This window comes from Colossoma macropomum, unplaced genomic scaffold (assembly GCF_904425465.1).
Source record: "Colossoma macropomum unplaced genomic scaffold, Colossoma_macropomum, whole genome shotgun sequence".
Taxonomy (NCBI): Eukaryota; Metazoa; Chordata; class Actinopteri; order Characiformes; family Serrasalmidae; genus Colossoma; species Colossoma macropomum.
The window spans coordinates 25,007,184-25,022,690 of NW_023494785.1; the positions used below are offsets into that span (position 1 = coordinate 25,007,184).

Sequence of the window (15,507 nt, forward strand, 5' to 3'; positions counted from 1 at the left end):
AAAGTACGCCTTGACACGACCTCCCCAAATGTTGACCTCTTGAGACCCTTTCTGCTTCAAAAGCAGCGAGGAAAAAATGGCTTATTGCAAAATATACTGCAATGCCAAATGTGTGGAGCTGCTAAACTGCTAACCTCAAGTTGGCTATGTAGAGAAATACACTTTATAGTGATGTTAGGAAGTTTATTTTCCAATGTTTACCTTCAACTCTACTACATTTCCATCTTAATTTAGTATATTAGGTTGGATTTTAGATGATGTACAATATTAGAGACTTTTAGAGATAAATAGTGTTAGCAGTGGTGAACTGTGATTATTAGAGCTAGGCATTGATTCAAGTCATAAATGCCAAAACATGGATAAAAATGAGGAAAAAAAACCCAACAACCTCTGCAGAAGTGCTAATTTCTGCTAGCGCCACTGTGGGATTCTAGTGGTATGTTTGCATTAAGTTAACAGAGACTAACTTAGAACATTTTTTGGCCATCCTAGAAAACACAGACATTTGAAGGTAAAATACATTCTATGTTTTATTTGAAGCCTGTAACCGACATATTAATGCACTTTTTTCCTTGTTGCATTGTTGCAGTGACGCTTTTTGTAAAGCCGTTGCCATTGTTTTACATTTCTAATAATTGACCAAAATCCACTGGTCAGGCTACCAGTCGTATTCACACTCTGTGATGTATGTAAGACTTCCAAAAGGCCTAGAGTGATGTTTTTACTCACAACATAGATCCCACATGTGGGAAATCAGAATGTGCTTGATTGATTCCTCTGTCAGTTTCTAACTATGTGAATGATTAATCTGACAGTTAGACCTTCAGTCCAGATCCTGAGGTCCTAACCCTGTAAAATTGGGTAGTTTCTGACCACAGGACCACTGTTGACTGGATGTTTTTGGCTTGCGAACCATTGTCAGTCTAGCAGTGACATTGATGTGTGTAAAATCCCCAGAAATGCTGCTAGGCCTAATACATGTCAGTGTCACTGCTGTGCTAAGAAAGGTCTACCACCCAAATATAATCCGGTCAGTGGTGATTCTATGGTGGTCCCTTTCCATTGATAGGCATTGTAATAAAGGACCAAATTGTGCAGTAACAGATGGGCCACAATCAGTAACTGTAAACCTACAGTAACTGTAAAGTACACCTACAGTTGTATGCAAATATTTGAACACACCTGGTCAGTTTACTTCTTTAACTTCTTCTATGTGAAACCAAGTTAACACATCCTCTATAGGGAAGAAACTTGTAAGCCATTCTTCTGCAAATTTTAGTGCTCAATTTCTATTTATCTGGGATTTAAAAATTGGAAAAAAGAAGAAATAAAATAATTTGCACAGGCCTTCACAGGCATTTTATGTCTTATTTTTTCCCAATAAGTTAAATTCAGCCAATAAACAGTAATTGTGCATTAAAATGTGCAGAAGTTTGTCCTCTGCAGAGGATGTGTTAACTTGTTTTCAATCAACAAAACATGCAATTTGACCATATGACTGTATACAGCAGGTGTACCACATACAGAGGCCAGTGAATATATATATTCCATGTGGTGTTCCCATTATTTTGTATCCCTCGATATTAGAAAATTTGTTAGTTTGTCTAAATTCATGTTTGTCTGCATCCCATGGTGAGTTAAATAAACACATGATGTACAAAAACACACAACTGAAAACGTGCTCTTTCTTCCTCATTGCTAATAGCAGTAAGTGCGGGTATGTGGGTGTGTCTCCTTGTTTTTGTGTGCACGTGTGTGTACATGTGTGTGTGTTTGTACATGTGTGTGCTTAAACATGTATGTGTGCACGCGCGTCTGTGTGTTGCAGTTAAAGATCCGTAGTAGAACTCTGACACCTACTGTACTGAGCTCACACTCTGCTGCTGCTTCCTCAAAGCACTGCTAGCAGCTCTGCACACAGTCCTCATGTGAATAAAATAAGTGTCGTTCCACGCTGCCGTTTTTCTTCATTCTGGCTCCGGCACCCTGGCGTCTGATATATAAAAAAAAAAAGTGTTACAACTCATTGCCATCACAAAGCTTTGTGAGGAAGTGTTGCCATACAGTTTAAATTGCATTACCAGCTATGTCAGCAGGAGCTGCATATGTTTTATAGGAATTTAGTACGCTTTTCAATATACTGTAAATACATAATGCTGGCTTGTGCCAGGCCATTTGCAAGTGAATGGATTCTCCATACTGCTGGAGTCGGGAGCCGTTGTGGAGGTGGATGAATGTGATTTTGTAAGATTGTATTGAAAACTGTCTGATAGCGGATGTAGAAAATCAAAGCAGAACACAGTGGCTGGCTGTGCAGCAAGAAATAGATTCAGCGATCTAGAAGAGATGGTGTGTGTGTGTGTGTGTATATATATATATATATATATATATATATATATATATATATATATATACTGTTGGTGTGTGTGTTTCTCTAGTTTCTATGTTTGATCTGCAAATGTTCTTTGTTTTTGTCTATTATCTTTTCTCAGTGAGGGCTACTTGACAGCTACACATCCTTTCTGACTCACAGTGTTGAGTATTTCTTCTCATGAGCAAAAACACTTGTGGATTTTTTCAGATTGAAAGTAAGAGTGGAGCTTGATTTTGTTTTGTTTGATTGTTTAAGTACTGGGGTTCTTTTATTGTTATGGTGGCAAACTTGTAACAATAGAAGATCCCTTTTTGGTGCTATAGAGAACCATTTTCAAAGAGGTTCTATATAGAATCATATACAACACATTCTCCATCTATCTGAAGAACATTTATGATTTATGATTCTTTATAGAACCACTGTCTTTACTAATGAACCCTTGAAGAACCAGCTTTTTAAAGACTCTTTCTTTAGCAAGTGGACTATCTTATATCTAATCTCCTCAGAAATATCTCCTGAAAAATGAATAACTCTGAATAATTACTGCTTTGGCTGGAAATAAAATAAATGAAGGGTGGTCTCTGACTTGTGCGCACTATTGTGTGAAGTTGGAATCTGCTGAATTACACTGTATATTTACACTGAAGTAAAAATATGTCACACAAGCCTTGGAAGCTGCTCTATTTTTTTTAAACACGTTTCTTTCATTTTCATAATCGCCTACACATTTCAGCCTTTATCAGATAGTTTCCTTCTAGTGTTAGTTCAGGCTCATTTCTCATCATTTCTAGCGCTCCTCGTCTATCCTGTATCTCATTTTTTATCTCTTCTCTTTCCACCTCCCTTCTTTCTCCCCCTCCTCTTCTCTCTCTCGCTGCTTGTGTTGGCCAAGCAGACACATGCTGCCTGTCTGGAGCGGCACATTTTTTTTCCATCCCTTTGCTCATTGGCTGCCTCACTCATGCAGCTGGTCTGACCCAGTAAACTTTGCAGTGAACCTCCATCCAGGCTCTCTGATTGGCTGCCATTAGGTCACGTGACTATTCTACATGGACACACCCTTTTTCTGCTTCTCTTTCAAAACCCCGCCTGCTGCTTGGCGCTGAGGCACATCTCCTGGCTGCTCTGGAAGAAGAATCCGGAAAGCTGCCTGGGAAGGAAACTTCAGAGCCTTCAGCAAACAAACAGCGGCACAATCATTGTTATGATTTGTGGGTGAATATTAGACGGCAGGATATCCCCACCACAGAGGCTTTGTCTGTACAAGCCTCGACTCTGTATCACTCCAATCAGCATCACCTTGCTGTGGTGGCCCGGGAGGAGGGAATATCTGGGCTTCGGATTTTGCTGATCTTCCTGATACCGTCCAGGCTTTGCTCCCTGCGTTTGATTTTATTTACAGCCTGAGCCACTTCCAGAAGAGACAGCTCAGAATTTCCCACAGCTTTATATCCCCTTCTTCTTCTCTCGCTCTGCTGCTCTCTGTTTTCCCATGGCCTTCCCCCACACAGCTGAAAATCTGGGAATATTCGTATCTATCCGGAGCAGGGGGTTTCCCACATCTATATCGCTTTCCAGTGTGTCGAGTGGAGGAGCAGCTGCGTAAATATAAGCTGCTATGACATGGATGTTTAACAGTCAGCACTGTAGCTGGGCCTCACAGTCATTCTGTCCCTTCTGCAGTACCAGTCAAAAGTTTGGACCAACTTGACAAGTTTTTCATCTTAAAAGACATCAGTGTTTCTTATTCCTGCTTTGGGGATTATTTACTCTGCACTGTGTCAACTATTCCCTGGCCCAGAACAGCTAATCTCACTCATTGAGATGAATTGGTGTGTTGGGGAAGGGAATAGATTCCCAGGAGCAGGATTAATAATGCTGATGCTTAAATGCTTGAAACTTGTTTTTGCCTATGTATGCATTTCCAAAACAAAAAAACTAAATTTTGCGAAAAATGTCTTTGAAACAAGCCCTCAAAACTCAAAACTTTTCAGCAGTCAACACGTGTTCAGCATATGTGGAATTTCATTAAGCTGAAAACTGGTACTTCATATATTATATTATGTAATACTATTTCTCTGCCACTGAGTCATTCAGTTGCATACTTGACATACACAAAGTGTGAAACTAGCGATTTTTTAACTCAGCAGATTGCAGATAGATGGTCAAAACCAGCACAAATTAAACTTTTTTTCCACTTCATGGCCGACTCTTCTTTTCAGGACAGCCACAGGAGCTGGCAGCAAGTCATACGACTCACTGAATCCATCTGTGCTGCCAAGAGCTGGACCAGAATAGTTCAGAGAAAAATGACAATTTTCCCCTTACCCCATATGTAGTCAGTAAGCCATGTTTGATGTCCAGAGTTCACTTCATTACTTTTGCGATGAGGCTAATATAGTCAGAGAGGCTAACAGCAAATCAGCTGCAACTCAAACAAAACTGAAATGTACTGAAAATGAGAAAAACTAAAGAGACACAAAGACAAAAACTAAACAAAAACTATACAAATGCAAGGTTAAAATATGAGTACAGACACTATATAAACACAAGATTTGACAAACAAACACGTGGGCTATGTATAGACAGACTGATTAGACACAGCTGGGGAACACTGGTTAAGAACGAGAAGACTGGGCAGAGCTGGGACAAGTTGAAGGTGGAGCTGGGTGACGTCATAGGGTGGATCTCATAGCTAATTGGTGCCTCCTTGATTCCTCTCTACTACCTTCCTTCACCCTGTGATCCATTCAAATTACTAACTCTTTAAGGATGTATCAGTTCTTTAAATACATTCAGAGCAATTGACAAGAGAGGAGGCTTTCAAAGAGAGGATACACACATGCATCATACTCAGAAGACTTTTACACAACAGAAGGTGAGGATGTGAATTTATAGGGCATTAGATTGGAAGAAGGAGGGGTTTCAGGCATGTTCCTACCCCCCAAACTTCATGCATGTCTCATTTGACAAAGATGTGATGAAAGTAAATCAAGTTGAATAATTGAAGATATCAGATAAACCCAAAGTGTAAGACCCAAAAAGTGGCTGAACCTGGTCAAGGAACCTTGTCAAGTGTTGAGTAACCTCAAAGAGGCTTGCTAATGTAGTATTTTGCACTGCATGACATACTGTTACCTATGAAAAATGGACAGAACTTCATAATGGCTGCTACTACTGTTTTAGTTATGCAACACTTGCTTGTCCACTGTTCCTATAAAGCAATAGAGATTTTTAATCCCCCTGCTTCTTGTTTCTATGGGAAGAATACTCCAGTAATGGCAAAACACAATACCTCCTCTCTGGCCTGTTGTGCAGTTGGCAGAGATGTGTAGGTGTAGCATGAGTACAATAGGAAAGTTTCTTAGGTAATGATGTGGGAGGGTGTCTTTAGCAACATGAACCACAGAGGAGGCTGGAACCTCCTCAGACCACACACATTTACCAGCTTACTAAAACTCTCAATCATATACTGCCTGTCCAAAGTTTGAGGGCCTAGTGTTAAAAAGTCATTACCAAATGAGCATGTTTTCTTTGTCTGGTTGTGATGATATACTAAATCGAAATCTGTTTGGTTCTCTGTTTTCTTTGCAAACACTGCAAAACTGAAGGAACAACTGACAAAGAACTATCTTGGGAATATGCTGTACCCACACTTACACTCTTGCTGTGATGTCAGCACTCATCAGTCCTCAAAACTTTCAGGTTTTTGAACTTGGGTTTTTAAACTTGGGAAACATGTTTCAGGTTTTTAAATGTGGGTTTGTAAACTTGGGGCAAAAGCTTTTCAATAGGTGCTTTTAGCAATAGTTGTCAAATCATTGTTTAAGCAAAATCTATGCACAAAACTTTCACACCAAGGAAGACACTTTGATGGACATAAAGCTGAGGGCAAAACATAACCATAGCATTAGTAAACAGCTGTGTATGTTAACAAAACTTCAAATATTCTTCTTACATCATTCAAAAGTGACACTCAAAATAAAACATTAATCAGAACATTTTGAAAGAAGACAAGCTTTCTGAACCTTTTTTTTCACATTTGAATCTCTGTGATGCTTCATCTCCTTTTTCTTTAGCACAAGGTCAAACCGAACAGCGCGTTTTCAGTAATGAAAGTGTTGATGCTCACAGGTGTTGGGCTAGAAGGCAATGGCTCCAGTGTGTGTGAGCCTCAGGATGTCGGTTATGATACGAAGTGTTTATACACTGTAATTACAGCATGAGAAATTCTGCGGATTTGTGCCACGTGTGATCTTTAAGCCACTGGATGAAGCCCCACAGTAATTATCTTCTATCTTTTTCTTTTTTCCATGTAAGTGATAGGGGAAGAGATCAGCGGCCCAGCTGTAATTAAGAGAGATGAGACCGAGTTAGGCAGGCTGTGTTTAAAGAGCTCATTGTAGCCAGCGAGTGGCCGTCATGTGGTCAGAATTAGAAGCATGACGAGGCGGCCAGAGTAGGGCTGGTGGATGAAAGGAAATCGTGATTGGATGGAGGCATCAGACGGAGGCCGTGGCTTCATTCTCGCAGAACGTTTCCACATGAAAGCTGCCCCGGTCTGGAGAGGGCTATGGATCCTGGGAGGAGAGTTTAGCTCTAAAAGAGAGAGAGAGGGAGAGTGGGATGGAAGGAAAGTTAAAAGGACACAGAGCTATGTGCCAGGCTGAGGTTAGGTGTGGAAACTTACTTTTAAGTTTGTGGATACCAGTGTTTTCCCTGTACACCAAGTGTAGTCAATCAACCACAACATGTTTGGTGTCTTAAAAAAGTTTCTATCTATAGTTTAGCACTGGAATTACAGGGTTAATTTGGCTACCAAGTGATGGATGCTAACTGATAATACCCAATCAATTAGCTTTGTGAACTGCATGGCTAAATCTCTTGTTAAGCTGTTAACTAACCTCAAATTTTGCTTAGGTGGTTTCTAACAATGTATGATATACTATCCATAAAATGGACAAGAGATTTGTGACCATTCATCTATACACAATCCTTCTGGATATTAGTCCTTACTTAGGAGACACGGTATTCTGGAGAAACACTATCAATATGCCCAGGAGTGGGAATTGACTCAATGGCACTTAATACTAAGAAGAATCCTTTCTTGTGGACTCCTCTCCTCAGCCCACTCCACTGTTTTACAATGACAAATAAAAAAGACTTTTTTCTTAGCATTTTCCCTTCTTCATTACTAAGGATGCCAATGATTCTTAAAGGCCCTGTCAGTCCTGTTAGTGAATCTATCAGTGGAGTAAAGCCTCAGGTACCAGTGGTGTGTATGGACTGACTCCTGAATCACCTTCCAGCAGCCAGTGCTGGATACCATCCAGCAAGTCCAGCAATGACCCCTGTCGTGTTGCCCTGAATGGAGGCTCCATGTCCTCCGGTGTTTTCTGTGGGTCCTGCGTCACCTCCATGCCCATCCTGCCTGTTTTCCTAGGGGCAACGATGCGCAATGGACAGAGCAGGCAGCAAACTAAGCCAGCTGTGGCCCTCCATGCCCACTGACCACTCGGCACTGGACACTACCCGGATCCCCCAGCAGCTTAGCCATGCTGTCAACTGGTATAATTACTCCACCACAGGCTTGCTGTCAGCTTGCTGTCTCACTCTGCCAGTTGAAGGCAGCTGGAGAATCGACAGAGCTATTCCATTCCTCCCACCCAGGATGCTGAGGACACATGGGCTATTAAAAGGAAGCGCTATGGGACAGTAGTTTAGACCCCTTTCTCTAATGAATGTTGACGCCTATGGGGGCAAGTGTTTTTCATACTCAGTCACATTTTTGTGATCATGATGAAAAATGTAACTCTTGATTTTTAACCCCACGACTTCACAGTTATTCCCAGCAATAATAAAAGCATTACAAAATTCATAGCTTATGGAAACAAGTGAAGTAGGTCTACTGATTCTAAAATTTCAATCAGTATCATATTTCTGTTCATAAGTAGAATAAGAGATATTTTAATATGATTTGAATTTAATGAGACGTTATTGTAGAGCATACAGTCTTGTTTTATGGAAAGCCATCTTTTACAGTTTAGTCATGTTTTTGTCATTTTTTGACATGAAAGTACAGAACCTATTCAAACAAAATGTAAATCAAATATAAATATAATTAATTAATTAGAATTGTAGAAATGTAGAATAACTAGAATGTAAACTACAGTTATTTGATTCAGATAATTCTTAATAATGCCAGCCTGTACCTAATATTTAGCAGTTGAATGAGTGAGGGACTGTGGACTTGACTGCACATTGTTTTTACTGCAGAAAGCACAATTTAGGCACATTGTAATATTTTAATTTCACTGGAATTTCACCACAATTCGTGTTGGACAATAATAATAATAAATAATTACTTCCAAGGAGTAAAACGTATGGCACATTACAAAATGAAGAAATTCAATGTCTGTATTACAATGCAGGCTCAAACTAAGCTGACAGTACGTTTCTCATGTGAGAAAGAAAAAAGTAGAACACCTTTCCTGCCATGCTTAGACTAAGCGCTGCAGCTTAAACTAGAGCTGATTTGTCAGGGAGAAGCAACTCCATCAAAATGGGCTGGAGATTTTAACAAGCTATATTTGATTTGCTTGTTATCGTGGAAACCAAAAGGAACTCCCCAGCACTTTCGGAGAGGGTGGGTGTATGAAAGAACACACACGCGCACACACCTCACATACACACCCAGCTTCCTCTGAGAGCTGCAGTGGGCCTGCTGTTGTTTTGCGAGACTTGAGGGTTTTTGGGGAAAATAATGAGCTCATCGCTCTAGCCCCAAGGTACCGCTGGCAATTACCATGATCCATGCTCGCTCTCAGTGGGGCCCTTTCTTTCCTCTCAGGTTTTCCGGGACAGAGAGGGAAGACCTGCTCTGGGAGCAGACATTTCTTTTCTTCTGACATCTGGATTCAAAGGAGGGAGGGAGGAGGGGGAGCACAAGGCAAAGATTCAAAGCAAGGAGTCTGTTGCTAAATATGCCCACTTTATTCATGCGGCGGTAATGAAAATGGCCCCCATCCAAGAGGCACCAAACACGTCCTTGGAGTTAGAGTTTGGAGGCTTCGACAAATTAACAAAGACTCGAGCGTGAACCCAGTAAACAAGCGGGGGGATTAATTGCTCGTACATGCTCCGAAGGCCTGAACCGTCGTGTGTTTGTGGATTCACTGACAGATTTTTTTGTCAAAAAATCACTACAGCAGACTGGCATTAGGTTGTGTTAACAAAAAAAAGGTGTTTACTAATACTGTGGATATTACAGCTGTACACAGTCATATACAGTCGTATGCAAAAATTTGAACACCCCTGCTCAAATTACACATTTTGTTAATTTTCTAAGTAAAAAAATAAGTTAGCACATTCTCTACTGCAAGCAAACTCAAATATAGCAATTTTCATGTCATGTTAGAACAATTTTTATTTATTTGCTGAATGTAACATATTGGAAAAAATAAAACATACAATGTAAAATTTGCCATAACTTTATTCTTTCCCATTATGTTAAATTCAGCAAATAAACAGTAACTGTGCATTAAATTGTGCAGAAGTGTGTTCTCTGTAGAAGATTTGTTAACATATTTTCATCAACAAAACGTGTAGTTTGACCAGGGGCATGCAAACTTTTGCAAACAACTGCGTTTTGCAACACTGAGCTTCATGTTCAAGTCTGTTCTTTGGTATGAAGAACAGGTTTTATCTTTTCCAAACTACTGTTAAAAGCACATGTTGAAGAGTTTAAACGTCTTTGAGTGCTACATCACAACAAAGGGATAAATTGTCTGGGGTATGACATCCTGATATTCTACTGTTGTCAGTCGTTCCCTTGGCTATAAAGTTTTTGCAAAGAGAAATAGCAAAATCCAAACAGCTTCTGTTTAATATGTTTAAAACATGCTTTTTTATTTCAAACCATTGTTGAAAAGCTAGGTGTCCCCAAATATTTGATGGGCATTATAATTAGGACAGTTTTGTCCACCTGGAATGGTTGGCAGATGCAACTCACTGGTCACTGCCTGTCAGCTCCAGTTAAGTCCAGTGGCGGACAGTAGCGTAGAGTGACCGCCTCGGGCGGTGTTGACTAAATGCAGTCGCACGACATGCTGTCTACACCGTCCCTGTGATAGCCACACATGCTCGCTCCTCCTGTTAAGTGAGCCTGACATCATATATAATTGACACTTTTTCATCTCTGGCCTCAGGCACGGCTGGAGCCTTTGTTTCCTGTGTCGTTTCCATCTTGATTTCTCAGCGCCCTCTTCAGCTGAGGCAGACCAGGAGAACACGATACATTTTTACTGTATATGATTTTATACAATTCTTTGAACACATGAGTGCAGCTGTATTTCAGGTGTGTTAATGTGGGAGTGATGTTTTTGATCTTTTTCTTTTATATATTATTCAAACTCAGAAAGCACAGGTATTACAGTAGGGTAATAAGCAGATAATCAAATGTTTTCATGAATACTTGATAATGCTGTAGTAATTATATAAAGCTATGATGCAGTTTTAGTCATGCTTCCACTCATGGGCACCACCTGCCCTCCTGTATAGGTGTACAATTACAGACTGTAGCTCACCTGTTGTCAACTGCCCTCTACCCCATTCGTCATTAGTCATTTTCTGAACACAAGACTGCTTTTTATTCAGATATTGTTTGTTGGGATGCACCAATATGCAAATTCTTGGCTGATACGGACTGATCTGATAATCTGAATTGACTTGGGTTAGTATTGCAAGAGAACTGCAAAATATACTTGTATAGCAGTGCTGTTGGTTTTTTTTACACACATCAGTGTCACTCGTAGGTTGAGAGTGAGCCGCCACCCAAAACCTGACCACTGATGCACGGTTAGAGGATGACTAACACATATTGTGCAGAACAACACATAAAGTCTTTAACTGTTCACCAGCAAAGTGAACAAACGAGGTAGGGGCTTCTAATAAAGTAGACAGTGTGCAGACTCACCATCAATCTACAGTGCATTCATGCTGATTCACAAAGCATTGCAGCACTGTACAAGTGAAAGTCCTCTATAGGTTAATGCGGTGGAGAACATCTAGAGCATGCAGTCATAATCAGTCTAAAGGTCTTGAACTTCCCCTATCACAGGTTTTGGAAGTCAACCATACAGTAATCTGATCTTTAATAATTTCAGTTTGTTTGTCGTTGAGGTCCCACAGAGATCTAGGAGCCTGACTTTGAAGGGATAATGAGAAAAAATGAGAAAAAAAAAAACTGATTTCATTTTTATGCCTGAGAAGCTGGCAGGTATGTAGCACACACACTCTGCGTGCTGATCTCACAGGCAATCCCTTATTAGATTCAATATCATCACTAGAGCAATAAAGAAAAAGGGTGTTTTTCATTCCTCTGTGAACTTATTAACAAGCTTACTTTATCCTTTAAGGCTCACACTTAATTGCGTTTGGAGGGGAACTGGAGCTCAGCTTGAATGGCTAATGAGGAGTTTTGATTAAGACAAAGGGTGTGTTTCGTATTACATATTTTATTTATACTTCATTTTTACAATATTTGTCACAAATGACATATCTCTCATTTTTACACACTTGCTATTAGGAGTTCCAGCTACAAGCATGAACGACAGATGAACGACTACATGTGGTCCATCGGGTTTGGTTGTAGTTATGGCCGAGGGGCTCCGCTGGCATGAGATTCCATCAACAGTCGTAGCTTGTTAAGATGAGTGATGTCACAGACTGACAAACGTGTACTTTCCAGCTTTTTGCCTGTCAGGGGGAGCAACAATTTATGACCATTTGTGTGTTTTGTGTTTGTTGGTGATGGGAGAGGACAGTACAGAGCTGATTAACCCTAGAATCTGGCTATGCTGTTTAAATGTAATTACACAACTGATTTCATAGATCCTCAATCAATTACATTTACATTTCATTTACATTCTGTTTGAACAAGCTTGAGTCCTCACTTCTGACTTTTTCAAAGCATAATAATACATCTTGTAAGAGTTAAGGATGAGATAATGCGACACTGCCCCTTCAGTTACCCCACTAAGGGTCAGCCCCTTGTTGGCCTGACCGCAGTCTCCATCCAGTCTCCAGTGGTCCAGACAGGGACCATAAGCTGTGACTCACATACCCTGCATCTACCCCAAACCAAGGGGGTCGTACATGTCCGCTTACTCAGACCATTCCTGGTCTCTACGCGAAGCTGTAATGTAAATTGTGTACTAGTGGTTCTGATTAAATACTGGCTCCGAGCACTCTGAGAACTGAGTGTGAGCACGGTGCTAGTGTTTGGACCCCTTGTTGTGGCCAATCCAGCATTTGGCTAATTGCGCTGACGTAACCACTGGTGTGCTAAACTCATTCTGATGTGTGGAAGTCACAAAGGTGGTTTTCTCGACCACAGAGTAATTGCTCGTCAATTAAGACATAAGTTACAGTACTCTGTTGATGCCAGATGAGTGCCAGCCAATTACAGTGAGTGAAGTCTAACGACGTTACCAGCAAACTATACATTTACCACTCCATATCTACTCCTAATGCATGGAGTTGTCTTGGCCCTATCCTTTATTTTACAAGAGTTCTCCATGATGCATAACTAGGCCAGAGTCCAACCAATTCCTTTGGCCGTTTCCCCTTAAAACTTGACACTGACATAGTGTCATCCATGAAAATGAGCAGAAGTACAGATAACATTCAGACTGACAGTTGGCTTTGCTGCTACTGCTGTTTTTTAGTATTGTGACATTTTGTCCATTTTTATAGATAATGGTATCTATTTGACATTACTTGAGCAACTCGTAGATGCAGTTTGCAGTAATGTGTGATGATTTAAGCCAGCTGTTTTCACAGGTTTAATTGGTGGCCTTAAGCGGCCGTTACTTGTTAGCTAAATTATCCTAGTAGGTCCAGTGAAAAACTAAAGAAGCAGTCTTCGGACACCAAACGTCTTATTTCACTGCCTATGTTTGGGCTAAGGGGAAAACTGGGTAAATTAGATTAGATTTTTATTTGGCTATTGCTTTAATGCATGGGATCTTCTTGCAAGATTTCTCCATGATGTATAGCAAGCTTGGTACACCTTGAGTCTAACTGATGATCCACTTCTGCTTCTCTCTATAGAAACTGCTTTTTTGGGCAAGAAGTGCTGGACCTGCATTCATCACCAGTGAGCAGGTCTCGGTGTAAGCAAAAGTTCATTGTGGTAGGACCGCTGGTATCCTCAGAAGGAGAAGGAGAAGTCCAGCATCAGCAAAGAGGAGCAGGAGGAGCCTCCCTCCACAAGCAGAGGATCCAAGGCTTGGCCTCAGCCCAACCCCTTCGACTCTATTACAGCTCTTGTTGCTACAGGGTGCTGAGCCGTGGTGAACTTTGACACCTGACTTATTTTCAAAGGCGGCCTCTAACCCCGCCTACCCCTCACCCCCCACCCTGCACTGTAGGTCTTCCATCTACTGTGAGTTTAAGAGAGAGGAGTGAGGTGCAGGTGAATGGTTTTCTTTATTTATTTATTGCTCTGTGTTTTTTTTTCCAAAAGAAATATCAACCAGAAAAAAAGAAAAGAAAAAAGGTCCAGCTAAAAAAGGAAGGAAGTCAAAAATATTCAGTTTGAGGTGAAAACTGAAAATAATACATCACGCTTAGCTCTTATTTTGTTGTTTATTTTCTTTTCTCAATAAGGGCTTATTATCAGCTACACATCCTTTTTTTTGAGTTGTCTTCTCACAGTGGAAGGATGGCAAGAAACAATTGTGGATTTTTTAAGATCTGAAGCAAGAGTGAAGCTCGATTATCTGATGGTGATAGTTTTGGTGGGCTTGCGTGGTTGTTAGGGGTCCCAGTTTTCAATTCCTCTTCCTTATGCAAGTGAATTATTTTATATGCAATCTCCTCAGAAATATCTCTCAAAAATAAATAACTGGTATTTAATGGCTGTTTTGATTGGAAATTAAATAAATGAAGGGGGATCTCTCAGTTGGTTTTAGTACAGTGTTCATTTCTCACACATCTGCAGATCTGCAAGCAATAAATTCACAGTGTAGCTGAAGTTTCTGGTTCTACTGATCCAACAGTTAGCAAACACTCGAATTACTATAAGCTTTTTTTTAAATCCTCAAATCCTTAAACACCCTCCAAAAATCATTTACAAAACAATACCACCTGCTAAAAGGCTATCTATTGAGCTGTGTACATCTCCATTCTTTTTCTGCCCTGAATCAATTGTTTTCGTTCTCTCCATTTTTTTCTGTTGTAAATCAATTTCGGCTCCAGGCTAGTCTTCCTTCTAGGCAGCGTCTGCTTTGATTCAGGCTCCCACCACAGCTTGGCGGAGGAGCGCAGGCAGCCTTGAGTTCTTTGAGGGATTTATAACCCCCCCACACCCCCCACCCCCCCGTCTGAGCTTACCCGACTCCAACACTGACTTTATCTGCCGCCCTCCATGGGACCACTGGCGATGTGAAGTTCTAAACTTTGGCATGATTCAGTGGGAATACTGTCAAAGCTCTGGCGTACCTTCCAAAGCAGACACACCTGCAGGGCCCATGTCCTTCAAAGGCCGCGATCAAAAAGAGTTCATTATGAAATTATATCTGGCGCATTTGACTTTTCCTGTTGGAAGACAACCTTGGAAATTCAAAGTAGGTTAATAAAAGTTTGAACAAACAGGGTTTAAGGTGTGGTTGGTTTGTTAACTCATCGAGAACAGGTTTAGATCAGGGATCTTTGTTCTGTCTTTGTTTTATCACATGCTGAATCCTTAAAATCTCACATGTTGTTTTGCTCACTGATAACAAGAATTCAAAAACAAGAGATAAAATTTAACCTATAGTGTTTATAATGAGCCATTTTACTCACCTAGAACACTTTAAATGTAGTGATTGCACCTCACAATATAAAACTGTACCACATTTCAATGCGCATTTGCACTGCACACACAGGATTAGTTCAGAAGCAGCACACACTCCCTGTTCAGCACTTAAGCAGTTCATAATTTTTCACCTGGACTGGAGACGGAACAGAGCGTGATTGATTGTATAAGTGGTCTGCAGGACCAGAGACTCTCAATGAAGCTCCCTCCTGTTATCCCATGTAAAACAGCACCACCTCTTGTCAAATAAGTGTACTACGTAGCTCGGCCACTT

At 40.6% G+C, this 15,507-nt stretch overlaps 1 long non-coding RNA gene across 2 annotated transcripts in view; it reads left to right on the forward strand.

The window, feature by feature from the left end:
• Nucleotides 1-15,039, forward strand: part of LOC118820134 — a 104,553-nt gene extending 89,514 nt beyond the window's left edge. For both annotated transcript variants that reach the window (XR_005008233.1, XR_005008232.1), the window contains one exon: nucleotides 13,487-15,039. This is a non-coding gene — a long non-coding RNA (uncharacterized LOC118820134). The remainder of the gene's footprint in view (nucleotides 1-13,486) is intronic.
• Nucleotides 15,040-15,507: the final 468 nt, after the last annotated feature.